Below are 12,769 nucleotides of genomic sequence, written 5' to 3'. Positions count from 1 at the left end.
CAACAAATACAGCCCAATTATGCCCACAAAATCCCATGAGTTAAGAAAAGACAACATCATACACAGGTTGACAATTCACTATTTGTGGCACTTTGTCCTGTACATGATGATAAGTATGTTTGGCAATGTAAAAACAGTGACTTCTGTATTTTGGAAATGATAAGGTGCCATACAAATGCAGGTTTTTAATACTGAATGAAGAATATGGCAACCTTGAATAACTGGCACATAAAATATCGTATCATTCTCAAAAACACCATAAGAATATGCTGAACATTTCCAGGTAACTATCAATTCAAATAGTTTATATACAATATTCAACAAGAACTATTGAAATATCAAAGAAACACCATTCATTTCTTTGACACTAATAGATATGCTCATCACAGAAAAATACCTTTGTACATAGTCAACAGAGCAGTAATTATACAGCTAAAGTAGAAGAAGAAAGCTTCCTGATTGTGTCCATGAGGAGTGATCCACTTGCTGCGTCCAAGTCCATGTTCACCTGCTTCTTACAGCCAGATATATCAATTCATCCCTTTGTACAATTCCACTACAAGGCTTGTAAAATCTTTATTATTTCATTTTTAGATGCAAATGAATGGAGTATGTTACATGCAACTAATCTAATGATTGCTGCTTAATAGGATCCCAAATATTGCTGGAAAAATACACTTGTCTTGCGCTCATCAGGACATTATACAAGAATTTAAATTCAAGATGAAAACCAGCATTCGTATTGCAAGGAGGATTGGTGATTAGTTGACAAGTAGATTCTAGTTGGTAAAGATGTTGCCATGGAGAAAGCACCCATTAATCTGATTGACAGTTAACTGCCAGGCTGTGAAACTTTAAACCAGGCAGGTTGACTCTGATTGGTTAGGGCATTGCTCTCAGAAATAAACAAACAAGTGGCACTATTTTATTAAATTGAAACTGCTGCAGTGTGTTGATATGTTCTTTTTGTCTGCAACAAATAGGACCCTATATATCACTACCTGTCGCTTCCAATACATGCTAGTGTGGTATACTGCCAACCCAAATGACAATCCAAAATAGGTTTTCAGCATAATTTCCCCCACATTCTGAACAAAGTCTGGCTGGCAACTGTCAATCAATTCCCCTCAATCAATCATAACATTCTATTCGCTTTCCTAGTTGTTGTATTTCCAAGTAAGCTTTCTGCAATTCATCCACAAAGACAAGCAGAACCCCCAGCATTCCACAATCTCTCACCATTTCAAAAATATGTTTATTTTTGATTTTCCCTGCAAAAAGAGAAAATTTCACATCTTCCCACATTATACTCCATTTGCCTTTTGTCTTTATTCACTCACTGAATGTATTTTTTTTGTAGCCTTCTTGTGTACTCTTCACAACTTATGTCACTATCGTTGTGTCGTCAACAAATTTGGCTATCATGCCTTCATCCAAATTAAATCGTCAATAAATTACAAAAGTAAAGTACAACAGTACAACAACTCTCTCTCTCACTACATTGTTGGTGGTCACAACTGCAGCAGCCTAGGTGCAAAGCTCTTGATTTCCAATCCTAAACCAGACCTCACCACCTTTCTCTCCTTGCATTAAGATGCTTTTTAAAGCTTTCCCATTTCTTTGAACTGTTGCACTATTCTAACTGCTTCTCCTATGGTCCAGAGTCAAATTTTGTTCGTTGGTCACTTCAATGAAGCACCTTTTGGATGTTTTACTACTTCAAAGGCACTACACGGATGCACATTGTTGGTGTAAATGAAGTAAATCTGATACATAACTCTCTGTTGAAATTATAAACTATAGTGGGTAGTAGTAAACCCTCTTGTGCCACAGGAAAAAAATTAGGTTCTTTCCTGATACCCCATTCAAAGCATCTTTCAATCTGGCTGACTTAGCGTTAACTGCTTTTGGTTTTACCCAACAGATTGGCATGCTCAAAAAATTGTTGCCAGTTCAATTTAACAGCACTTAGTTATGCTTCTAGTCAAACTGTGTCACTTGGGAGTGCTCATGTCTCTGACTCAGAACATTATACATTCAACGTCTTCTTCAAAATTAGCGGAAAAATGAACTTGACACTCCAGCGCAGTTGCCAAGTGATTGTCCCAATGTTGACAGTAATAACGTACTTTGAAGGAGCTGCTAAACTGGGGGTCTCTCTGCGTGTGCTGAGGACTATGTGAAAACTCACAGCAAAACAACTGACACGGCGGGAAGAAGAAAAGATTTAATATTCTTCCCTTGCTGAAAAGCATCGATGAATAGGTCGTTGGTATTATTGCTGCTTGCAGGTAGCTGTTTGTGTTATGAATATATAATTTCACAATTCATATGTCTCAGTATGATAATTTTAGGTTTTCAGAATTGAATTTTCAAAGTAAGTGGAAACAAACAGGTTTCGACAACTGGTAAACAAAGCCTACAGCAATTACAATTCAAAGTCCATATTTACTGAAAGCGTTACAATGAACAATGTTGAAAGAACAAGGACTTCTTAAGTTTTTTTTAGTGGAGCCAAGATTTCTACATTTGTTTTCATTATGGGGTGAAGTTATTTGTCAGTCTCATATTCAAGCAAGGTTTGAAAGCAAACGATAAACAAAGGGTGATCTTATTGCATCTGTATACTTTCAGGTCAAAAGATGGATTTAAAGTGGAATTTAATTTGTTGGTATCTCTCTCAGGAACATCTTAGGTGTGCCACAATGCCATAGTAATACATGGCAAGAAAGCAGTCTTTTAGCTTGGGCTTAGCTGTGTGTTTTTTCTCACAGAAAGTTGTTCAACTCAGAAGGTTGTGAGAAGCTAGTGGTGTACCCACAGGAAGCCATAGCAAGGAGAGGGAATTAGGGACAGGGGTTTTCCTGATTGAGAGTGATCGGGAATGAGAATAACTGTGTGCGGGGCTCAAGCTTGGGAATGAAAAGTCCAAAATCATAAGAAATTAAAATTAATGTCAAATTTGCCAGGTAAAGCTAGAAGAACAGTTGAATCCTCACAGATTTGGAAATCTAAGTGCCAGACATGAAAGTTGAAAAGTTAATTCATAGGAGCAGTTACCATCTTGGTTTGCTCTGAGGAAAAATACAGGGTCCTTCAAAATCTTGGAAATAATAGGGGAACTCTGGAACATATGAGGAATTGCAAAACAGACGAGAGAAATGGGTCTGTTAAGAATATTGTGTTTAAAAAACAAACATGTATGATTGATAGCATTGAAGTATCCTTACTTGCCTGGTTTAATTCTAGTGTAGAATTTTTAAAATCTGGAGTTAAGTGTCACTGTCACACAGAGAGACTGGTGAAATAATAATATGGGGTCTTTATTCCTCGGCTGGAGGAAGAGAGCCTCATCTTTTGCCTAGGAACCCTCCAACCATAAGGGCTGAACTTGGATTTCACCAGTTTCCTCATTTCCCTTTCCCCCACCTTGTCTCAGTCCCAACCCTCGAACTCAGCACCACCTTCCTAACCTGCAATCTTCCTGACCTCTCCGCGCCCACCCCCACTCTGGCCTATCACCCTCACCTTAACCTCCTTCCACCTATCGCATTTCCAACGCCCCTCCCCCAAGTCCCTCCTCCCTACCTTTTATCTTAGCCTGCTTGGCACACTTTCCTCATTCCTGAAGAAGGGCTCGTGCCCGAAACGTCGATTCTCCTGCTCCTTGGATGCTGCCTGACCTGCTGCGCATTTCCAGCAACACATTTTCAGCTCTGATCTCCAGCATCTGCAGTCCTCGCTTTCTCCTCTTTATTTCAAGAAAAAGCAATTTGCTGGGAGATCTTATTTTTGAATTCACATATGGAATACTGATTTGCTGGCTGGTCCAGAATTTATTATGAATTAATATTGGCATTACTCCTCAATATGCAACAATGTTTTGTATGCTTGGCATCATATTAACTACACTCGTCTGACTTACGAGGTCAGATATTTCTGAAATAAAGTGTAAACGTACATGTTAGTATTAATGCACAAATCAATGAGCATCTGGCAGTAGAAAGAAGCTCAATGAGCACACATTCTTGTCTTTTATTGCAAATGTGGCCTCTCATATGTAATTTTGACATGACTTTCATGAAATTGCAGTGTTTGTCCATGGATTGCTCATTAAATTCTACCACAGAAAGCTAAGCCGCAAAGTTAACACAGCACAGTCATGGTTAATGACTTCCTGAAGAAGGGCTTATACCCGAAACATCGATTCTCCTGCTCCTCGGATGCTGCCTGACCTGCTGTGCTTTTCCAGCAACACACTCTTGACATTGTTAATGATGGCCAATCAACCATTCTGGTCCAGGTAACAAACAATTGTCAGTGCGATGAGATTTTAAAGATGTAAAATTTTAAATTACACATTGTTTTTATAATTTTCCTTTCAGTCTTTCTTTATTATTTCTCTCTCTGTTCATAAAATACTTCTCCCCTTCCTTGCACCTCTCTTCCAGCACCTGACTTGATGCTGAATTTGTCTCCTCAACATCAGCTTGCTTCTCAGTCTGTTCTTATTTATTTCTGAACCCTGAGATCTCAAGAGCTATCCTGCTTATGATATAATCAACCAATCTTCCAGATTTCTTGTTGCCTCTCTTATATTCCAACAACATTGCCGGAAATTTAAAAAAAAATAATAACACTCCAGCAAAAAAATCCCAAAGAGCTGCAGATGCTAGGAACAAAAACCAGAAACAGAAATTATTGGGACAACTCAGCAGGTCTGGCATCATCTGTGGAGAGAAAGCAGTGTTAACATTTTGAGTCCAGTGGCCCTTCTACACAACCAGCAAATCCTGGCTCACTGGTCCTTTTGCACACCACAGAAGGCCAGCGTATGGTAAACAAGATAACGGTTCAGAAAGAGTTAATGTTTGGAGACTGTTCCTCCTAATCTGATAATATCATAGACAGAGTCAAAGAGATCTACAATACAGAAAAGTCCCTTTGGCCCAAGTGTCCACACCAGTCAAAAACAGCCACCTTTTCTCAACCCATTTTCCAGCCTGTGGCCGATTGCCTTATATGTTTTGGCATCACAAGTGCCCCACATCAAAATATTTCTTAAATATTGAGAGGGTTCCTGCCTCTATCACCCATATAGACCATTTGTTCCAGATTCCCACCACCTACTGGGTGAAATAGTCTTCCCTGATATCTCCTACAAACCTGCTTCCCCGACCTTAAATCTATGCCTCCCGGTCATTGATCTCTCCCTCAAGGGGAAATGTTTCTTCCTGTCTATCCAATCTGTGACCTTCATAATTTTAAACATCTCAATCATGTCCCCTCTCAATCTCCTCTACTCTGAGGAAGACATCTCCAATCTAACCAATTTCTTTTCATGATGAGAACTCTCCAAACCAGGCAACATCCTGGTAAATCTCCTCTGCACTTTCTCCAGTGCAGTCACATGCCTTCTAAAATGTGGGTTCCAGAACTGCATACATTAGTCTACCTGTGGCTTAACCAACATTTCAAATAATAACAGCTAAACCTTCCCGTTCGTGAACTCTATGCCACCACAAATAGAGGCAAGTGAGCCATGTGCTTTCTTTACCACTATCTAATTTTTCTGGCAGACAAAAAGGCAAATGTTGACGAGGAAATTCTGAGATACAGGTTATTAAAATAGACGGGATTGAGGTTCATCAGGAGGAGGTGTCAGCAATTCTGGAAAGTGTGAAAATGGATAAATCGCCTGGGCTGGATGGGATTTATCCTAGGATTCTCTGGGAAGCTAGGGAGAAGATTGCAGAGCCTTAAGCTTTGATCTTTATGTCATCATTGTCTACAGGAATAGTGCCAGAAGATTGGAAGTTAGCAAATGTTGTCCCCTTGTTCAAGTAGGGGAGTAGAGACAACTCTGGTAATAATGGACCAATGAGCCTTACTTGTGTTGTGGGCAAAGTTTTGGAAAGGATTTTAAGAGATAGGATTTATAATCATCTGGAAAGGAATACTTTGATTAGGGAACTCAGCATGGTTTTGTGAAGGGTAGGTTGTGCCTCACAAACCTTATTGAGTTATTTCAGAAGGTAACCAAAGAGATGGATGAGGGTAAAGCAGTTGATGTAGTGTAAATGGATTTCAGTAAAGCATTTGTTAAAGGTTCCTCACAGTAGCTTATTGCAAAAAATACTGAGGCATGGGATTGAGCATGATTTAGTGATTTGGATCTGAAATTGTCTAGCTGAAAGAAGATAGAGGGTGGTGGTTGATGGGAAATATTCATCCTGAAGTTCAGTTACTAGTGGTGTAGCACAAGGATCTATTTTGGGGCCACTGCTGTTTGTCATTTTTATAAATGACCTGAATAATAGCACAGAAGGATGAGTCAGTAAATTTGTGGATGATACTAAAGTCAGTGGAGTTGTGGACAGTGCAGAAGGATGTTATAGTGGGATATAGGTAAGCTGCAGAGCTGGGCTGAGAGTTTAATGCTGAAAAGTGTGGAGAGTTTAATGCTGAAAAGTGTGAAGTGATTCATTTTGGAAGGAGTAACAGGAGTCCAGAGCAGTGTGGATGTGCAGAGAGATCTCAGTGTCCATATCCATAGCAATCTGAAAGTTGGCATCCAGGTTGACAGGGTGGTTATGACAGTGTTAGCTTTTTTTTGGTAGAAGGATTGAGTTTTGGAGCCATGAGGTAATGTTGCAGCTGTACAAAACTCTGGTGTGGATGTACTTGGAGTATTGTGCACAGTTCTGATTGCTGCTTTATAGGAATGATGTGAAAACTTTGGAAATGGTGCAGAGGAAATTTCCCAGGATGTTGTCTGGTGTGAAGGGAAGGTCTTATGAGGAAAGGCTGAGGGACCTGAGGCTGTATTTGTTAGAGAGACAAAGGTTAAGAGGTGACTTAATAGAGGCATACAAAATGATCAGAGGATTAGATAGGGTGGAGAGCCTTTTTCCTCAGATGGTGATGGTTACCGTGAGGGGACATAGCTTTAAATTGAGGGGCACAATATATAGGACAGATGTCAGAGGTAGGTTCTTTACTCAGAATACTAAAGGCATGGAAAGCTCTGACTACAACAGTTGTGGACTCGCCATCAAAAAGAGCATTTAAATGGTCATTGGCTAAACACTTGCTCTGGCAGCTCGTTCTATACACACATCATCCTCTGCCCGTTAGGTCCCTTTTAAATAATTGCCCTCTCACCTTAAACCTCTTCCATCTAGTTTTGGACTCCCCTACCACAGGGAAAAGACCTTGTTCACTTATCCTATCCATACTCATCATGATTTTAGAAACTTCTATAAGGTCACTCCTCAGCCTCTGATGCTCCAGGGAAAACAGCGCCAGTGCATTCAGAATCTTCCTATAGCTCAAACCTTCCAAAAATTGGCAACATCCTAGAAAATGTAAATTGTGGATCCAATTTGTCAAATTATCTTGGATCCCATGGGTTCTGAACTGTCAGTCTCCCAAGTGGAGCCTTATCAAAAGCCTTCCTGAAGTCCAAGTCGACTACATCAAAAACATTGCCCTCATTTATATATGTGGTCACCTCTTCAAAAAATGTTGGTCAGACATGAACTCCCCTTATCAGAATCATGCTGACTATTCTTGATTAATCTCTCCCTCTCCAAATGCAAGTTAATTCTGTCCCTCAGAATGGTTTCCCCACCACCAAGGTTAGACTGATCAGCCTGTAGTTTCCTGGTTATCCCTGGGCCTTCTTCAATAACAGTACTGCATTGCCTGTCCTCCAGTCCTCTGGCATCTCTCCTGTTGTCAGAGTGGAATTGAAAAGTTTTGTAAGTGGCAGAATGGTGCAGGGATAAGGCAGAACATCTTCACACCTCATGGAGAGTAGATCTTCAACCCCAGGGCACCTCATAATCTTAATAACAGTGTCTGATCAACTAATGTAAAATTGTTTTTAACCGTACTGTTCAAACACTTTGTGATACACTGTCAGAGCAGGTGAGACTTGAACCTAGACAGAGAAACACAAGCACGTAGCTAATATCCGATTACCATACTACAACAACTATATCTTGTTCAATCATGTGTCATGATGTTGAGATTCAATAATGGAAATGAATTGGGCCCTTAGATCCTGCCAAAGGAGAGAGAATAAGTGCAGCATCTTTTTTGCTTCAAATACCCCAATGGGATTTTTTTTTACTGTTGCAAGTATTGGCACAATTTTTAAAAAGAAAGGAATTGGCAACGCTGGTTTATTTGTTTATGATTATCTTTGTGCCGCTCATGTAGTCAACACTGGGTTGGAACTTAGCCGTGATCTTCACGCTGCCTGGAACTTTGGAGTAAAAAATACGAGACACAGGTGCATGCCAACAGTCATGGGCAGAACAGTTTAAGTAAGATGAAAAATAAATAAATGGGAAACATTTTGAGAATGGTACAATGTAACATTAACCCAGCAAGGCATAATACAATGGTTGCAGACAAGCTTGGTGATGAATTGTCTGAGATACATTTTCACAGCACCCTGCTTGCACTGGTTCTTCCCACTTATCCTGAAACTTATTCACAGTTCTCCCCACTGTCTCGGAGCATATGATATAGTGAAAGTCACCTCGAACATCTTACTACACATCCGACAATAAAACATAGAATTCAGATTCCTGTGCCTTCCTTACTTTTCACTCCTTTTACGAGAAAAGTAGGGCCTTGTTTTGCACACACCTGAACACATCTCAAACACTCATGATTTGTTTCGTTGAGGTTGAAAAAGAATCTAAGGCTAGAGTTTGCTTTACAGATGGGATTCCTGATGGAATACTGATGAGTAACTTTACTGGATACACAACAAGAAATTAGATCACTCACACAAGTTAGGTTTAAGTTGGAGACAAAATTTTTTTAAAAATCAGCAAGTCATGACTCATATACAATCATCTGTTAACCCGACTGTAGAAGTTAGCATAGAATCATAAAATCCGTAATGCCCATTTGGCCCATTGAGTCTGCACTGATCCTCCAAAGAGCATTCCACCCTTCAACCTTGTCCCCATTAAACCATAGTTACCATGGCTACTGTAATGATTGTAATGAGATCAACTCGGTAGATATCATAGAATATGTGTTCCCTTGATTGAGGCTGTTAACCTGGTCCAATCAGGGAGCCCTGGTTGACGGACATAAAGAGGAGGGTAAGGGCACTGCTTGTCACTGGCCACCCAGGTGTTTCCTTTTGAGAGCTGGATCAGTACAAAAAGAGAAAAAAAAAAGAAAAAAAGACAAAAAAGAGAAAAAAAATAAAGAGGAGGGTAAGGGCACTGCTTGTCATTGGCTACTCGGGTGTTTCCTTTCTTCCTGGTGGTGGAAATTGAATAAAGATTTGCACACCTTGTGTCTCTCACTGTGTCTCACACCTGTACACACACACCATGGGTGCTGGGGAAAATAAGCACTATCGCAGTTAGGCGTAAGTGTGGGGGAAAGGAAAGAAAAAAAAGGAGCGTCAGAAATTCTGTTCACTTTGAGAGAAAAAAATAAAGAGGAGGGTTACTGCAGTTGGGCGATAGTATGGAGGTAAGAACAAAAAAAGGAAAAAAACATAAATAAATAGGAGTGTGAAAGGTTCTGCTTACTCAGGGAGCTGGCTCTGAGGGAGCTGGATCAGTGTCAAGGACTCTAAAAAAAATAAAGAGGAGGATTAGAGGTTCTATTCACTCAGCACTGGCTCTGAAGAAGCCGGACCAGTGTCAAGTATAACACATGTAAATAAAGGGTGACTTGGTGATGGGATATTGGTCTCTGTGGAATTATTTCAGCTACTCCAACTTGCATATCCCTCGACATTTTGGGGCAATTTAGCATGGCCAATCCATCGAACCAACACATCTTTTGGCAATGGAAGGAAACTGAAACACCCTGTAAAAACCCACACAGACCTGCTGAGAACATGCAAACTTCAGACAGACAGTCACTCAAGGCTCGAATCAAACCTGAATCCCTGGTCCTGTGAGGCAGCAGTTCTAACCACTGAGCCACTGAAAATGGTAGATATGGCAAGCATTTAAGAAAGTGGAATAAAATATATGGAAGAGAATAGAACACCAGAAAGTTTAACATGGAAGGACCACTGACGATTCTGGTCATATTAATTGTCGAGGTCTAACCAGGGTGGACAGTGGAAAACTCACCATTAACCATCCTTAGGCTTTTCCATCATGGACTTCCTTGACGTGGAGGTTGCAGGATCCCCACCTATGACTCCATTAGCTGACAGAATACCCACCCAGCCTCCAGACTCAACACAAGGGAAGCTATAGAATACCATGCAGTTGTTTGATGTATGGGATGTTGGGAGTCTGTGGGGGTGTGTGGTGGAGGTGTAGTTAGCTCAAAAAAAACAAATAAAGGTATGATACTGGAGACCCCAAATGAGAACAGGAAGTGCTGGAGAAACTCAGCAGGTCTGGCAGCATTTGTGGAGAGAGAAACATAGTTCATGGACTGAATCTTATCAGAAATCAGGTAAATCTCAGTTCCATTGGGTTTCACGGAGGGTTTATCTCAATGAGGACAAGTGAATTTCCTCACATGATCACACCAAACATGCCTCATTAACAAAATTTCAATGGTCCGATGCTGGTGGTACTCTCATAGAGTCATAGAGTCAGAGATGTACAGCATGGAAACAGACCCTTCAGTCCAACCTATCTATGCCAACCAGATATCCCAACCCAACCTAGTCACATCTGCCAGCACCCGGCCCATATCCCTCCAAATCCTTCCTATTCATATACCTATCCAAATGCCTCCTAAATGTTGCAATTGTACCAGCCTCCACCACTTCCTCTGGCAGCTCATTCCATACACGTACCACCCTCTGCCCTATAGGTCTCTTTTATATCTTTCTCCTCTCACCCTAAACCTATGCCCTCTAGTTCTGGACTCCCCGACCCCAGGGAAAAGACTTGTCTATTTAACCTATTCATGCCCCTCATAATTTTGTAAACCTCTATAAGGTCACCCCTTAGCCTCTGACACTCCAGGGAAAACAGGCCCAGCATGTTCAGCCTCTCCCTATAGCTCAGATCCTCCAATCCTGGCAACATCCTTGTAAATCTTTTCTGAACCCTTTCAAGTTTTGCAACATCTTTCCGATAGGAAGGAGACCAGAATAGCACGCAATATTCCAACAGTGGCCTAAGCAATGTCCTGTACAGCCGCAACATGACATCCCAACTCCTGTATTCAATACTCTGACCAATAAACGCAAGCATACCAAACGCCTTCTTCCCTATCCTATCTACCTGTGACTCCACTTTCATGGAGCTATGAACCTGCACTCCAAGGTCTCTTTGTTCAGCAACACTCCATAGGACCTTACCATTAAGTGCATAAGTCCTGCTAAGATATGCTTTCCCAAAATGCAGCACCTCACATTTATCTGAATTAAACGCCATCTGCCACTTCTCAGCCATTGGCCCATTTGAACAAGATCCTATTGTAATCTGAGGTAACCCTCTTCGCTGTCCACTACACATCCAATTTTGGTGTCAACTACCAACTTACTAACTATACCTCTTATGCTGGCATCCAAATCATTTTTGTAAATGACAACAAGTAGAGGACCCAGCACCAATCTTTGTGGCACTCCACTGGTCACAGGCCTCCAGGCTGAAAAACAACCCTCCATCACCACTACCCTCTGTCTTCTACCTTTGAGCCAGTTCTGTATCCAAATTGCTAGTTCCCCTTGTATTCCATGAGATCTAACCTTGCTAATCAGGCCTCCATAGGGAACCTTGTTGAACGCCTTTCTTAAGTCCATATAGATCACATCTACCTCTTTGCCCTCATCAATCCACTTTGTTACATCCACAAAAAACTCAATCAAGTTTGTGAGATGTGATTTCCCATGCACAAAGCCATGTTGACTACTCCTAATCAGTTCTTGCCTTTCTAAATACATGTACATCCTGTCCGTCAGGATTCCCTCCAACAACTTGCCCACCACCCTTCTTAAACAATGGCACCACGTTAACCAATCTCCAGTCTTCCGGCACCTCACCTCTGACTATCAATGATACAAATACCTCAGCAAGTGGCCCAGCAATCACTTCTCTAGTTTCCCACAGAATTCTACGGTACATCTGATCATGTCCTGGGGATTTATCCACCTTTACCCGTTTAAAGACATGCAGCATTTCTTCCTCTGTAATATGGACATTTTGCAAGATGTCACCATCTATTTCCCTACAGACTATATCTTCCATATCCTTTTCCACAGTAAATACTGATGCAAAATACTCATTTAGTATCTCCCCCATTTTCTGCGGCTCCACACAAAGGCCACCCTGCTGATTTATGAGGGGCCCTATTCTGTCCCTAGTTACCCTTTTGCCCTTAATATATTTGTAAAAACTTTTTGGATTCTCCTTAATTCTATTTGCCAAAGCTATCTCATGTCCCCTTTTTGCCCTTCTGATTTCCCTCTTAAGTATACTCCTACTTCCTTTATACCCTTCTCAGGATTTACTGGATCTATTCTGTCTATACCTTACATATGCTTCCTTCTTTTTCTTGACCAACCCTCAATTTCTTCAGTCATCCAGCATTCCCTCTTCTTACCAGCCTTCCTTTTCACCCTAACAGGAATATACTTTCTCTGGATTCTCGTTATCTCATTTCTGAAGGCTTACCATTTTCCAGCCGTCCCTTTACCTGTGAACATCTGCCCCCAGTCAGCTTTCGAAAGTTCTTGCCTAATATCATCAAAATTGGCCTTTTTCCCAATTTAGAACTTCAACTGTTAGATCTGGTCTATCCTTTTCCATCA

The sequence above is a fragment of the Hemiscyllium ocellatum genome, chromosome 2 (assembly GCF_020745735.1).
Source record: "Hemiscyllium ocellatum isolate sHemOce1 chromosome 2, sHemOce1.pat.X.cur, whole genome shotgun sequence".
NCBI classification, from domain to species: Eukaryota; Metazoa; Chordata; class Chondrichthyes; order Orectolobiformes; family Hemiscylliidae; genus Hemiscyllium; species Hemiscyllium ocellatum.
This window is presented reverse-complemented; position numbering follows the sequence as displayed.